Here is a 9,414-nt window from a genome sequence, read left to right on the forward strand (position 1 = left end):
GCTCACCAGATCTAGGCTGCCTCCTCTGGAAGGTTTGCAGGACCACTCTGATTGGGTCTCACCCACTAGACGTCCCTGGTCCCCACGAGACCCCTCTATCGCCTGCTGACACACTCTCCACTAGAAATGGTTGATTTTACTGGCTTGCTCCCGATGGCTTGTTCAGACTGCTTTCTTTTTTTTTTTTTTCCCCCTCCGGAGCTGGGGACCGAACCCAGGACCTTGCGCAAAGTGCTCTACCACTGAGTTAAATCCCCAACCCCTGAGATAGCTTTTTCTTTAAAGACTTTTATTTCATGTTGCTACACTGTAGCTGTTTTGAGACCCACCAGAAGAGAACTTCAGATCCCGTTACAGATGGTTGTGAGCCACCATGTGGTTGCTGGGAATTGAACTCAGGTTCTTTGGAAGAGCAGTCAGTGCTCTTAACCACTGAGCCATCTCTCCAGCCCGAGAGAGGGCTTTTCCTTTGGGTAGCCCTGGCTGTCTTGGAATAAGCTCTGTAGACCAGTCTGGCCTTAAACTCAAGAGACATCCTCTTGCTTCTTCTTCCTGAATGTTGAAATGAAAGGCATGTGCCATCAGGGCCCTACCTAAATCATGGTAATTTTAAAATGCATTGATGAGTATAGCAGAGAGGCAGATAGATTGAGATAGGAGGTTCTGTTTAATGGGCCAAGATACATCTGCTGACAATTTTAGCTCTTGGGTTGATGGAAGCTTGTGTTCTTCTAAGACGTTTTTATTTATTCTCGCGCTCAAAGTGTTAGTTCAGATACCGCGTGAGGCACAAGATGGCTGCCTCCAGAAGGCTAAAACTCGCCCAAGATAAAGTCATTACCCTCTGAACCTACAAAATTCCCACCTCTCCACAGTACTGAAATATTCAGTGTTTATAAGACTGTAGACAGACTCCATCCGGCGGTTATGTTCACAGCCAGACACAGCTTCTTTTTGGGAATTTTCATTCACAAGATCCCATCTTGGACTTTTCACAAAACAGGTAAATGCTTTATAACTTCTCTAAAAGTTTAAATTAAGGCTGGGGAGATGGCTCACTGGTTAAGAGCACTGTCTGCCTTTCCAGAGAACACTGGTTCAATTCCCAACATCCACATGGCAGCTCACAACTGTCTGTAACTCCAGTTCTAGGGGACCTGACACCCTCATACACAAACACACACACACACACACACACACACACACACACACACACACACACACACACACACACACCAGTGCACCTAAGAATTTTCTTTTAATTAAAAAAAAAAGTTTAGGGGCTGGGGATTTAGCTCAGTGGTAGAGCGCTTACCTAGGAAGCGCAAGGCCCTGGGTTCGGTCCCCAGCTCCGAAAAAAACCAAAAAAAAAAAAAAAAAAAAAAAAAGTTTAGGGGCTGGAGAGATGGCTCAGCGGATAAGAGCACCCGACTACTCTTCCAGAGGTCCTGAGTTCAATTCCCAGCAACCACATGGTGGCTTGCAACCATCTGTAAAGAGATCCAATGCCCTCTTCTGGTGTGTCTGAAGACAGCTACAGTGTACTTATATATAATAAATGAATAAATCTTTTTAAAAAACCTTTTAAAAAAGTTTATAGTTACCGTGCTTAAAGAGAATCATAAAGCAAAATTGGACTTCCAAAGGTTAAAGACTGTTAAGGGTTGGTTTTGTGCTGGGTAGGGATGAGACACACCTTTAGTCCCAGCACTCAAGAGACAGAGGCAGGTGGACCTCTGAGTTTGAGGCTAGCCTGGTCTACAGAGCAACTTTCAGGACAGCCAGGGCTGCACAAAGAAGCCCCGTCTTAAACAAAACTAAAAAAGACCACCAGGATACCTGTGAAACATGCTTGCAAAACAGACTGCATGTAACTTTGTTCTTTGCCTTTATAAACCCATGTGGCTCTGTGCTATATTTGGGAATCTGGAGTCCCTGGTGTAGTCCTGCTGCCAGTTTCTGAGTAAAAGTCTCTTCTTTATTAAAATATACTCATGGTCAGACTGGTGAATCTCTGAACTACAAAAGACCCAAAAAAGACTGAACTGAATATCCCAGTTTCATATTCAGTCCCACCCCCATCCCCCAGTCCTGTAAACCTGAACTCCAGCTCAATATGTCCTGAAAACTTACTGTGCTGCCCAGACTGGCCCTAAAATTCACAATTTTTCTGCCTCCATCTCCCAAGTGCTGGGATTGCACAAGTACTCTGCTGTTCAGAACAGTTCCTTTCCAGATTAAAACTTGAATCTTGCAGGAAACTCCTTAAGCAGGAAGGTAAACAACTCAAAATAGCTTCAGGAAGTTCCTGAAACTAATCAGCTTCACTAGGCTCCTCCCTGATAGAGTAAACAAAAGCTGAGCTACAAAGAAAACTCTTAGAAAACTAGGAAGACTCTCAAACCAGAAGAGCTGCTTAGAGGAGATTTATTCCAACTGAGGCATCTGAAAAGGACTCTCTCTAACCTGTTGAGCTGCCTGCAGGCTGTGCAGTGTGCTCCAGGTTCTCAGCTTTGTGAGCTGTCACCTATGCTGGGGTGGTCCTTGAAAATGAGGCTATCTTTGAGTCATTTCTTCTCCTGTAAGTAACCCCAGTAAAACTCATGGTTTACTAGGCTGATCTTTGGCAGTGTCTGTAGTTTGGTCTGTTGTGAGTTCCCTACCTGGCATGAGAGGACCTGTGTGTTGCTTTTCCTCAGGATAAGCTTTGTCCCGGAGCAACCACCACATCTAGCTCTCCCTAATACCCTGGTTCTCAACCTATGGGTTGTGACCTCTTACAGTAGAGTTACCTTTTCCCAGGGGTTACCTAGACCATCCTGCTTATTATCAGGGTCCTAGCAGAGTTGTTTACGTTATGATTCATAACAGTAGCAAAATTTCAATTGTAAAGTAGCAACAAAAATAACTTCATGGTTGGGGATGAGTACAACACGAAGAGCTGTATTAAAGAGTCGCAGCATTAGGGAAGTTGGGGACCACCACTACCCTAATATGTAATTAAGCCTTTCTGCACGTTTGGGCTCATTTCCTGTTTAACATAAATTCTGTCTCTAATTTCCCCACGGTCCCTTTTGTCATCTCTGTCCCAGCTCATGTTCTACTGTTATGTCTTACATAGGTGTTTATTTGTGTATCTATGTGAAGTATTTGTGGGAATGGCTACATTCTCCTAGTGTAACTTCTGTTGCAAACAGCTAAGTTATTATGGCTGAAAGCAGTTGCACTGTAGATACAAAGAATTTTCTTCATCCGTTCCTGGTTTGGAACACTGAGGATAGATCCATAACCTAGCTGTTGTGCATGGGCCGCGAGAAACACTAATGTTGGGCAGGAGAAATGGCTCAGCAGGAAAGGGTACTGACTCCTCTTCCAGAGGTCCTGAGTTCAATTCCCAGCAACCACATGGTGGCTCACAACCATCTGTAATGGGATCTGATGCCCTCTTCTGGTGTGTCTGAAGACAGCTACAGTGCACTTATGTATAATGAGTAAATCTTTTTTTTCCTAAAATTTATTTATTTTATGTACAGTATGTATGTCAGTGTCTCTGAAGTGTTGACCTGGAGTCCTTTGGGTAAATACCAGTATAGCTGGTCTATGTGGAAGAGCTATTATTAGCTTGAATAAACCTCAGTACTGATTCCATGGTGGCTAGAACTGGTTTGTATTCCAGCTTCACTGTATAAGAACCACCTTCTGGGGGCTGGGGATTTAGCTCAGTGGTAGAGCGCTTACCTAGGAAGCGCAAGGCCCTGGGTTCGATCCCCAGCTCCGAAAAAAAAAAAAAGAACCAAAAAAAAAAAAAAAAAAAAAAAAAAGAACCACCTTCTGTCTGTCTTCTCGCCAGCATGTGCTGGTTTGTAAGTTTTTTATTTCATCTTTTTATTTTGACTCTGTGTGAATACCTGGATAGGCCAGAACTCGCTATGGAGACCTGCTGGCCTACATCTCCGAGATCTACCTGTCTCTGCCTCCTGTGTGGTTTGAGCCAGTTTGCCCAGCTAGGTCCTATTTTAAAAAAGAAGCTTTGTTTATTATGACTGTGTATGTATGTGCATGGTAGCTGAAGGTGAGCGCTCTTATGTGGAGAATGAAGGCCAAGGGAAAGTCGGTGGGATACGTTAATTCCCTTTACACGGGAAAGTGAACATCTGTTCCTGCTGGAAACCCAAAGCCTGTCTTATAGGGTGTGCCTTTTCCTTTATGGTAGCAATAGCGTTTTACTGCAGAACACAGGCAGGCCTAGACCCCCAGACGGTTGAGTGTAGTTAACAGGTGTGTGCTATTATGCTCAGCCTTAAGTGTTTGTTTGTTTGGGTTTTTAAACTTTATTTTATTTATATAAGTACACTATAGCTGTCTTCAGACAGACCAGAAGATGGATGGCATCAGATCCCATTACAGATGGTTGTGTGCCACCATGTGGTTGCTGGGAGTTGGACTCAGGACCTCTGGAGAAGCAGTCAGTGCTGTTAACCACTGAGGCATCTCTCCAGCCCAGGTCTGTGGTTTTTGTTTGTTTTTTGAGGTAGTCTCATGAGGTAGCCCTAGGCTGGCCTAGAGCTAAGAATACAAGTATGTGGATTACTCTGGCTTTGAGCTACTTATAAGTTTCACCTGCCTCTGCCTCCTTTTTTTTTTTTTTTTTTTTTCTTTTCTTTTTTTCGGAGCTGGGGACTGAACCCAGGGCCTTGAGCTTGCTAGGCAAGCACTCTACCGCTGAGCTAAATCTCCAACCCCAGCCCCATTTTTTCTTTTCTTTTCTTTTCTATTTTTCTTTCTTTCTTTTTTTTTTTTTTTTTTTTTTTTTTTCTATTTTTCGGAGCTGGGGACCGAACACAGGGCCTTGCCCTTGCTAGGCAAGCGCTCTACCACTGAGCTAAATCCCCAACCCCAGCCCCATTTTTTTAAATCTTTACTTTATTTCGATTTATTGTTTTGTTTTGTTTTCGTAACAGAGTTTTCCCATGTATCCTTGGCTGTTCAGAAACTCGCTCTGGGGGTTGGGGATTTAGCTCAGTGGTAGAGCGCTTGCCTAGCAAGCGCAAGGCCCCGGGTTTGGTCCCCAGCTCCGAAAAATAGAAAAAAAAAATAGAAAAAAGAAAAAAAAAAAAAAAAAAAAGAAACTCGCTCTGTTGACTAGATTGGACTGGAACTCAAGAGTTCCTCCTCCAACGGTGTGCCTGCTTTTGCCTCCCCCGTGGTGCGATTGAAGAGATGCCCCACTAGGGCCCGATTTACTGGCTTTTGGGTCAGGCTGAGGCAGGAGGATCACCGGCAATCGCACGTCAGTCAGTCTGGGCTTCCTGGGCGAGCGACTCCCAGGTGAAAACCGGAGGGACGAGGAAAAGAAAGAACGAAGGAGAAGGTCCGGGGGAGGACAAAAATCCCAGAGCATTTAACAGTTCTAGCAAAGGAGCTGCAATTCCAGAGGGCCCATCTCCCAAGGCTCGGTCCGCCTCTTCCCCGGGGCCTCGCCTCCTTCCTGGATCTCATCTCAGGAGAGACGCGAGGCCACTAGATGAAAGAGGGTGGCGGTGGTGTGTGGCGGGTGTTGTCAGTTCTGTGTCTGAAAGACTGCGAAGAAGAACGGAGCGGAACCGCGGGCCTCGGTCGGTCCAGCGTGGCTCTGGCGGGGCGGAGCAGCAGAGAGTCGGAGGGCGCGCTGGGCGGGGCATGCAGATGAGGACACGGCCAGGGCTCCGCGGAACTCTGGGAACGAAAAGCGCAACAAAACCTTCTCGGGCCCCTGGATGCCTCAGGCTTTCCCCGGTGTACAAATGGTCAGTGGAGAGGGGAGGAGAGGAGGCTCGGTGTCGGGCGCGTGTCTGCGGGCGCGCGAACGTCGGTGACCGTGAGTTAAAGGTGTGCGCGCTGGTGAGTGTCGCGGGCGCGTGTGGCCGATCAGGTATCGCTTCTCGGCCTTTTGGCTAAGATCAAGTGTAGTATCTGTTCTTATCAGTTTAATATCTGATACGTCCTCTATCCGAGGACAATATATTAAATGGATTTTTGGAACTAGGAGTTGGAATAGGAGCTTGCTCCGTCCACTCCACGCATCGACCTGGTATTGCAGTACCTCCAGGAACGGTGCACCCCCTCGGGGGACTTACACTGCTTGTCTGAAAAATAGACTTTCTTGAGTGATTTACTTCTCTTGTCGTCTTTGCTCTCTTTAACTTCTCTACTTCAAGCAGCTCTGCTACACCTGTGATTCCGGGTTCTGCTATACAGCTCTTTGGGGGCTTTTCTTCTTCTAAGCTTCAGATACTTTTAAGTTGTTAGGCCTTATGTAAGTTAGGACTTTGACCTTCATATGGTACACGGTCCACTCTGGTCAAGTTTAAGAACTTTAAAGTTTTTTTTTTTTTCCTTTTTTCTTTTTTTCGGAGCTGGGGACCGAACCCAGGGCCTTGCGCTTGGTAGGCAAGTGCTGTACAGCTGAGCTAAATCCCCAACCCCTAAAGTTTTTTTGTAAAACAGTTTTTTGCTGGGCAATCAAAGCTCTTGTATGCAGATTCTCTTGTATAAGTTCTTGTTGGCAAGTTTTGTATTTTCTCTTAGGTGATGTCTGTTTTCCAGAAGTGTCTCCACCAGTAGGTTTTCGCGAGCCTGGACTTTGTTTGAAAGGCCTGCTCCAGCACTGTCTGCCTCATTTCTTGAGTTCTTTGTCTTTAACCCTCTGTAATAAACATTTTTCTCTCATTCTGCTTAACTGAGCCTTTTCTTTTTTTTTTTAAAGATTTATTTATTTATTATATATATAAGTACACTGTAGCTGTCTTCAGATACACCAGAAGAGGGCATCGGATCATCTGTAAAGATGGTTGTGAGCCACCATGTGGTTGCTGGGAATTGAACTCATGACCTCTGAAAGAGCAGTCGGGTGCTCTTAACTGCTGAGCCATCTCTCCAGCCCCCGAGCCTTTTCTTTTATGATACAGCTATCTTTTTTTTTTAAGATTTATTAATTTATTATATGAGTACACTGTAGCTGTCTTCAGATACACCAGAAGAGGGCATCGGATCTCTTTACAGATGGTTGTGAGCCACCATGTGGTTGCTGGGAATTGAACTCAGGACCTCTGGAAGAGCAGTCGGGTGCTCTTAACCACTGAGCCATCTCTCCAACCCGATACAGCTATCTTTTTAATCCTAGTTTTCCATTACTGGTTTTATTTCATGAACGATTAGACTCCTGTTCATAAAGTCTTTATGCCTCTATTTTGAGATGTTTACTTTTTTTCCTAGACAACCTCAGTTTTACGTCTTAACTTGAGGTAATTTGCAGGTCACTTTTGTGTAGGGTAAGAGGTAAGAAGCTACTTTCATTTTACATGGGGATAATCCCATTTTTCCATTTCTCCAATATACCTTTTTGGTACCTTTATCAGGTGGCTACAATTGGTGTGGCCTTTGTATCGTGCTCAATTATTGGACTCATTGGTGTACTTTTTTTCTGTTTTGTGGCTATGCCATAAAACTGCCTGTATGGGGCTGGAGGGATGGCTCAGTGGTTAAGAGCACCGACTGCTCTTCCAGAGGTCCTGAGTTCAATTCCCAGCAACCACATGGTGGCTCACAACCATCTGTAATGGGATCTGATTCCTCTTCTGGTGTGTCAGAAGACAGCTACAGTGTACTCATATACAAAATAAATAAAAAAAAAAAAACTGCCTGTATGGATAGTGGTAGAGCGCTTGCCTAGCAATCGCAAGGCCCTGGGTTCGGTCCCCAGCTCCGAAAAAAACAAAACAAACAAACAAACAAAAAAAAAACTGAAAAAACTGCCTGTAAGTTGAAATCATGTATGACTGTAACTTTAGCAATATTCTTTCTGATCAGGATTGCTTTTCTTTCCTGGATCTTTTAAGACAGACTTAAATTTCACCCTCCTATCGTATCTGTGAGGAGAGTCACTAGAATTTCCATTGGGATTGCATTGAATCTGTAAATTGCTCTGGGTAAGATGGTCGTTTTCTCAACGTTATTCTTTTGAGCTAGGTGACAGGCAGTCAGAAAATTTCTATCTTCTAGTGTCTTCCTCAATTTCTTTAATGAGTTTTTGTTTTGTTTTATGAGTCAGGGGCTATGTGTCTCTGGCTGTTCTAGAATGAACTACGTAAACCAGCCTGGCTTGGAACTCAGAGATCTGTCTGCTTTCCTAGAGCAGGTAAAGGTTAAAGGCTTAAATTTTCTTCTTTCAAAGGCATTTTAATTCTAAGAGCATTTTTGTTCTGTTTTGGCTTATGTAGATGGGATCGCGCCTGTTTTGTTTTTGTGTGTCCTGTTTGGCTTTTTTTGTTTCGAGACAGGGTTTTTCTGTTTAGTTCTGGATGTCTTGTAACTCCTCACTCCATAGACCAGGCCTGCCCACAAATCAGAGAGTCCTGCCTGTCTCTGCCTCCGTTGCTGGACTTAAAAGTGTCACCACCGCCCAGCTATTGTTAAGTTTTTATTCTGCCGGGCTGTTGAAACTGTTTTGAGTTCTTAAGTTTTGACAGACTGTAGAATTGTCATGGAGCCCTTATTATGTTGAAAGACCTATTTCTTCTATTTCCTGAATTTTAAAATCAATCTCTCTCTCTCTCTCTCTCTCTCTCTCTCTCTCTCTCTCTCTCTCTCTCTCTCTGTGTGTGTGTGTGTGTGTGTGTGTGTGTGTAGTTTGTATGTATTACACACCTGAGAATAAATTTGCAATATGAGTGCTGGCAGACTCCAGTCTCTAGAATACTAGAATAAAGTCAATTTCTTGATGGTAAGGTTTTGGTTTTAGTTGGTTAAGAGTCTGTCTTACGGGGTTGGGGATTTAGCTCAGTGGTAGAGCCCTTGCCTAGGAAGCGCAAGGCCCTGGGTTCGGTCCCCAGCTCCAAAAAAAAGAACAAAAAAAAAAAAAAAAAAAAAAGAGTCTGTCTTACTACTGCTGGAAACCAGCTCCAGCAGGAGCAGGTCAGGGGATCAGAGGAGGACTTGTGGCACGATAAGAAGACAAACAATGTTTGAAGAATGATCTGGTTTTTCTCTTCTTTCATCTTATTTTTTTCATTCATTCAGAACAAAAAGTCTATCAGATGCCTAAACAAATCTCAGAAGCTTCAGCCAGTTTGGAAATTTAGACGGTCTCATTATATAGCTCTGGCTGGCCCTAGAAGCCTCTACCTCTGAAGGCCTGGTTTTAGGGCGTGTTCGAATCTGCCGTGTGAAGGTTAAAGTCCTAACTTACATAACAACTTAAAAGTACATATCTGAAGCTTAGAAGAAGAAAAGCCCCAAAAGAGCTGTATAGAAGAACCCGGAATCACAGGTGTAGCAGAGCTGCTTGAAGTAGAGAAGTTAATGAGAGCAAAGACGACAAGAGAAGTAAATCACTCAAGAAGGTCTATTCTTCAGACAAGCAGTGTAAGTCCCCCG

At 44.2% G+C, this 9,414-nt stretch overlaps 1 non-coding gene across 1 annotated transcript; it reads left to right on the plus strand.

Moving 5' to 3' along the window:
* The first annotated feature begins 5,913 nt into the window (after positions 1-5,913).
* On the plus strand, positions 5,914-6,104 carry LOC120095478 (U2 spliceosomal RNA). The gene has a single exon (XR_015632433.1). It is a non-coding gene; the product is annotated as a U2 spliceosomal RNA (small nuclear RNA).
* The last annotated feature ends 3,310 nt before the right edge of the window (positions 6,105-9,414 follow it).

This window comes from Rattus norvegicus, chromosome 10 (genome assembly GCF_021556685.1).
Source record: "Rattus norvegicus strain SHRSP/BbbUtx chromosome 10, alternate assembly SHRSP_T2T, whole genome shotgun sequence".
Lineage (NCBI taxonomy): Eukaryota > Metazoa > Chordata > Mammalia > Rodentia > Muridae > Rattus > Rattus norvegicus.